The following is a 6,748-nucleotide window of genomic DNA, read 5'->3' as shown; positions in this document are numbered from 1 at the left end:
AGGGAAAGTAACAGCACTCCTCTAAAACAAGATGTCCTAAAAAAACAACCAAGAAAAGAGAATGATTCCTAAGGATATTTAAAAGCAAGACAAAAGGAAGTGATTAATTTATCTTCCACAGTTAACAATTTAGTGTTTTGCATCTTTGCGGCTTGCCTCATCCTAAAAGCTAGTATTATTCAAAAATGCCCTAAGAACCTAAGGACGCAGAGAGGGTTAAGGACTATAGTGCTAGAGCTGAATTGCGTGATTTATTTAAACACAACAAAACAAGGATACAGCAGCTATCCCTCAACTTAAGCCAGTATTACTTATGAAAACTGAAGATCCTTAAACTCTGCTCCCAATGATTAATTTGGGGTGGGGGGGGGTTGCAGGAATCTATGTTTATAAACGATTATGACAAGGACCAATGTGGAAACCTCTAAAAAAGATGGTAATCCTTGGAAAGCTCTTTCCTCTTCTCTGTCTTGCTTTTTACTCTACTGCAATCACTTTCCCATCCAGAATTGTCCATAAGGACTCCCCGCTGATCACTAGACTTATACTTATCTATATTATTAAAAATAAATGTTATACTGTATATATGCTCCCAGTCTAATAGACATTCTGCCAATGGAAATGGCTACATATCAACTTTGTATTGGAGATTCCCTTTAAAAATAAGGCATTTAAAGACTTAAGCAGTTCAACATGTCCCTTTCTCTGAAAACCTCGGCATAATGCTAAGGTTTGCCCAAGACTTTTCCAATTTTAGCACTAAAAATCTTGCAGCACAGGAACCCCTTAGTTCTGGGCAAACTAGAACAGTTGGTAACCCCACCAATCACTCTGTGCTTATATTTCCCAGATGCCTATATGGAAAGTGAAGCAATAATAACAAACCAAAACCCTTCAGAGTTCTTTCTTCTTTTTCATTTGCACTCTTGCTCCTATTCTGCTAATACCCTTCACATATTTTTCAGAACAAGAAACAAAACATTAAACAGCCAAATCCAAGAGTGACTTGAGGGCAAATACAGCATTGTATTCAACTTTCCATCCCCAATGTCTACCCTAGTGTCTGACACTGTGAGTGGTATTCAATGAAGTTTGGGGGACGAAAGAGGTTGGAGGACTTTAAAATATTGTTTTCCATCTGCAAGAAAGAAGTCATTTCCTTCTGTGAATATGCTCAGAGCTAGTTCTCCTCACTCCCAACTACCAACAAATGGACCCTGCCAATCATAAGTTATGTTTCAGATATATTATGTTCCATTGGCAATCTAGCCTTGCTCCTCTAAATGATCTTCATAAAATAGTAGCTCTCAAATCTCTCTGTCAGAAGGACTGTTGAAGTGCCAGAGAAGAAATCTGTCACCTGTTGTGAAGTGTGCTTTAGGAAAATCAGTAAGTGCATGTATGTACACAATCAAAGATCAGGGCATTCATCCTAGGCTTTTGGATGTCTATCAGTAAGGACACCAGGACAGTCAGATTAAGTTTAGCTACATTTCTCCTGATTCCTAGTAATAGCTGGCAGGCATTTGACAGCCATTCTCGCAATGAAAAAGTTTCCTCCTATGAAGGAGAAAACTATAGAACCGAATACCAAGCTAGGACACTGAAGCAAACACTCTAAGGCTTTCCAGAGACTTTTCAATGAAGAGGCTTAAGAAGAAATTCTGACTCATTTTAAACACATATCACAGAAGCAACAATTAAAAATTCAGAAATCAGTAAATCCAGTGTTACCACCCCATATCAATTGAAATTATGAAGACTTCCAGCTGTCCAGGAGTGTGTGTGTGTGTGTGTGTGTGTGTGTGTGTGTACACGTATCTGGACAGGTGTGCTTAGATCTGGGAAGAAAATATAGTAGGACTTTGAAGAAGATACAGATCCCATTCCTATACAAAGAACAAGTGATTTGGTAGCTGGCAGTTTACACTGGTGTAGCTGATTTGCAAACTCCGTATGTAAATGACACTTCTCCACAAACCCTAACATTCACTCTTGTACTAACCACACAAAATCCATTACACATTTCAGTCACCCATTAATAATGATGAAAGCCCTTGGAAAACATCCTTTGAGCCATAACCTTTCAACATGGTCTTTCAATATTCTGTTGCTCCGGGTTCCACCACTCATATTTTCCCATCACCTCTGCCTGAAACAGCAAGTTCAAGGCCTTTCCTCTCCTTCCCATGTATGCTCCATCACTTTGAAGGCTTTCCTTCAACATCCTAGGTCCTCTTGCTTTGGCAAACAGACTCATGAAGGACAGAAGCACGTGGCTTTTACAAAGTCTCTTTACTTAGGTGGTGTAGGATGATGCAACCCAATCAAATTCTTCCAAAGAATTCATTAGGCACTGAGAATATTTCTGTTATTTCTCCCATTTCACACCCCATCTCTCTGTGCTGACAGCTGGCTTTAACAGTATGTTCCATTCCGATGTCACCCCAGGCATACGACAGGTCAGATCTTTAACAAGACTGATTCAAGCTGGATGAAGAGGAAACATATTGGTAATAAAGTTCTGGGTGTATTTACTTGATAACAGCCTAAGATGATGGACCCATTTATTTTTAAGGACAAACAATTATTTTAATAGCGCCTCCACCACTGAGCTTTGTGTTTGCTTTCTTTTTTTTTGCTTTGGGGAAGGGGGGTTGTTTTCATTTTGTTTTGATTTTGGCCTTAGCACTCAATAATATTATAAGTGTTTTGTGATTTCCTTGAAGGAGATGTGCATTACCACGAGAATTGCTCCGCAGATTTAAAGTTTCCCTTGCAAAGTATGTCGTTTGGCTGTCTTGAGAACTCCCAAGATGAATAGCAGTTTTTGGTTAAAAAAATAAATAAATAATAAAGTTGATATACACTCTGCAAATGACATTGCACGTGCACATATTAGATATTTAGGGATAAGTCAGTGATTATTGTTACAACTTTAAAGTCATCACAGAATAAGAAACGATCTTAGTTGCAACACGTCTTATATAGATTACAGGCTTGTGGGAGTCAGGAATTTTTATAGATTTAGGCATGAAACCTTTTATGGTTTCATGCAGACTGGTTGAAGAAAACAGAAAACGTCTGGCCGTGCACAGAAGTGACTGCCATGGACGAAAGGAGATGCATAAGTTGGAAATCTGCATGTCTACCCCTTACCAGTCACACTCCACTCCTGCTCAAATTCAAGTTTATCTGCTCCTGGGTTAAGGTGGTAAGTGACAAAGACTCTCTCCTTGACCAAACTCCAGTCAGGTTTCTTTCAGCTCTTTTTGTCTAGGTCCTGGCCTCAGGTATGTCCTTAAGAGCCCATTTTAGCAAGATTCCTGTCAAGTCATATTAGCCAGAATCCTCCATCCTTGATATCCGATCACTTTTCTCATCCCTACTGTCCCCCCAGGTGATGTCTGATCACCCTGGTTTGCCTTTAGTAAGAATCCTATTAGGGGGCTTCCCTGGTGGCGCAGTGGTTGAGAGAATGCCTGCCGATGCAGGGGACACGGGTTCGTGCCCCGTTTCGGGAAGATCCCACATGCCGCGGAGCGGCTGGGCCTGTGAGCCATGGCCGCTGAGCCTGCGCGTCCGGAGCCTGTGCTCCGCAACGGGAGAGGCCACAACAGTGAGGGGCCCGCGTACCGCAAAAAAAAAAAAAAGAATCCTATTAGGTAGGTTTGGCCAGAATTCCTCCTTACCCCTGATGTTTCCTTAGTCATTTTCCACCCTGCTTGTTGGCTATAAATTCCCATTTTTCCTTGTTATATTCAGAATGCAGCCCAGTTTCTCCCCCTACTGCAAACCCCATTGCAGTGAGTTCAATCTCTCCCTGCTCCTAGAAAACCCCACCGCAGTAGTCCCTACACCTTTCATGATAGTCCTAAATAAAGTCTGCCTTAGTGTCCTTTAACAAGCACCACGATTACTTCTGCACATAAGACACTCAAAAGATATTGTAGGAAGCAATGATTGTTTTGTTAACTGAATATGCTACATCCAACTGGGGAGTTAATTCACCTGTGAAAAAAAAAAAAAGCTAATCTGCCTGGGTATATTTTTGTTGTCCAAGGAGGAGAAGGTGTGGTCCCACCAAGAAAAACAGGACTGGAAAAGGAGAGCCACATACCGTTGCAATGCGTCTACTGAGGAAATGCTAGAAGAACGAATGGCGGATCAGTGAACCTAGCCAGAGACAGAAAGATGAAAGTTCATGATCCCAAGGATACAGAAGTCTCTCTTGTCCAAGCAGATACTCGGGATGATCTTTAGGGTTTGTGGTATTATGTGGAAATGATTCTGCACTGGAACGCAAGAGCTGTTACCAAGGTTCACTGACATCTTTGTCACCGTCTTGTTTGATTAGAGACGGCAGAGTTTGAAAGGCTATTTTAATTTTTTCATCCTCTTTCACAAATAAACCATGAAAGATTGGGCGGGGGAGAGATTTATAGGTTTGGGGGAGTGAGAATTAAGGATTCTGGAGGTTTGTTTTTTCTTTAAACAAAGTCACATAAAGTAGCGTACCACACCCCTATTGAATTCACAGCTACTTTTTCACATTGTACTCCTTGCTTCAAATTAGACTTTTGGAGGGATTCTTCACTTAATTCTAAATAATATTTGGATTTCAAAAGGGAAATCATATTCCTCAGCTGGAGTCAACTCTTGCGGATGGGAGAGACTAAAGCTCACATCATGGAGGACACAGCATTGCATCCTTGCCTTTCCCACTGTCTATCGCTCTTCTGAACTGCTAGGGACACATTGAAAGAATATTTACGCTGTACATGTTTTGGAAGCCTATTTTCCCTCATTTCCCCTTTACCAAGAAGAAGCTTTGATTAAGTCTCATTAATTGGTCTATACCACAGCTAATATTCAGAGGCAAGATTACTGTTGATTCACCACAGCTGTTCTAGCCTGAGCTTCTTCCAATAGTTTCCCATTTCAGCTGTTTTAAACTATCTAATGTTAATTTCATTGGGTTTTCTAGGTCATTTTAGGAAGGAAGGAAGGGAGGAAAATACATGTTAGGAAATATGCCCATACATCACGAATAGTTCATTATAGGGTGACAATTTGCAGATATACATAGCTATGTATGTATGTATATGTGTGTGTGTCACACTCAAAAAAGTCAAGAAACCTGAGGAATTACAATGTATTTATAAAAATAATCTTTCATATTTCAAAAATTTTATGTACTATAACACGTAAATAGCCCTTTTTCTGATTTTTTTTAAAGACTTTTATAAGTCCCCTATAATCTCTCTTTCATTAGGGAACATAAAACAAGAAGTCATGGTCCTTCATCTGGAGTTAAGTAGACAAAATATACACATATAGAACAACTGAAGGACAATAAAATCAAGTGCAAGTTTCTATGATAGAGTTCAAAAGTGTACAAATTCTTATTCCATAATGACCGTCCACTTTGTCAAGTCATTATAGAAAAGGATTTGACTTGGTTGTCCAAAGGGCAATCCAAGAAAGACATACCATACACACAAGGTCACAGAGGAGGGGAGAAGTATGGCATGCATACGCAGGAGCAGAGGCCTGGTAAAGAAATAATAAGAGAAAGTTTAGAAGGGAAGAGAATTGATATCTATACATTAAACACATTAAAACTAAAAATAATTGGAATTCGTTTCATAAATTTCTACCCAATTTACAAGCATGGGTATCAGTTTGTCATTTGTTTGTAGAATTTTCTGCTATTTGTGTCCAGAATCTACCATTTCCAATTGTGACTTTTTTTTCTACGGCTTCGTTTCAGTGAGTCTACGCCAGGTACCCCCAAAGCAAAGAGTGTGGTATATTCTCTTTTCTTTGTTTTAATTGTTTAAATGACAGCTAAAATAATGCTCTCACTTCTAAGAAAATCAAAGAGTAAAGTTACCCATGCCTGCTCTGATTCCACAGTCAAAAGCAGCTGGAGTTTATACAAGGTCCAGACAGTTCAGACAGCTCCCAATTGGAGCAGCTTTATTTTCCTTTTCCACTTCTGACTGTGAAAGACCTGGTGTCAGGTTATCATTTCCAGAAAACACCTATGCCAGAAAAACCTGCAGATAGAGACTTTTTTTTTTTTCTTTCTGAATTGTTAGTTGGTCTCTCAGCACATTTTGAATGTAACCTTTTTAATCCCTATATTTGCAATTAGAGATTAAAATTCCATTCCAAGAGCCATCTGGCAGATGGCATAGCATGAAAAAACAGGAGGTAGTTTAAAATTGTATTTATACAGAACACCAGATGAATTTGCCAGGCTGTTTCTTCCTGAGCTTATACACTCGCTTGTGAAAACTGATTGTTTAAGATGTAAATTTCATTTGCTGGGATTTAGCATTTTTATAGGATGTTAAAGCATCAATTAATCCATCTATTTTGTTCAGCACAGTTGCTTTAAATATGGAAGTAAAATCTATACTTAAAGAAAGTACTTCCTAAGAAGATTAAGTCACCTGAGCAAAGGTCACTAAGGTAGGTTCAGAAAGGCCACATGATAATGGAATGGACAGGCCACTGAACCAAAGCATCTGTTAAGTGGAAGCCTCAACACATCTTATGCCATTTAGGCAGTCTGATTCTTAATAAAGATTTTTCCTTTAGCTTCACCCAAGAGCTTTAAAAAAAAGTCCTTATAGCTTTTAAATGATTGACGCATAATAGATACAGAAAAGTGCACAAATCATAAATGTACAGCTTAAGGAATTTTTTAAAGTGTACCCATGTAAACACCTCCCAGCTC

Source organism: Lipotes vexillifer, unplaced genomic scaffold (assembly GCF_000442215.2).
Source record: "Lipotes vexillifer unplaced genomic scaffold, Lipotes_vexillifer_v1.1 scaffold497, whole genome shotgun sequence".
NCBI lineage: Eukaryota > Metazoa > Chordata > Mammalia > Artiodactyla > Lipotidae > Lipotes > Lipotes vexillifer.
The sequence above is the reverse complement of the archived record's forward strand: the minus strand, read 5'-3'. Positions refer to the sequence as shown.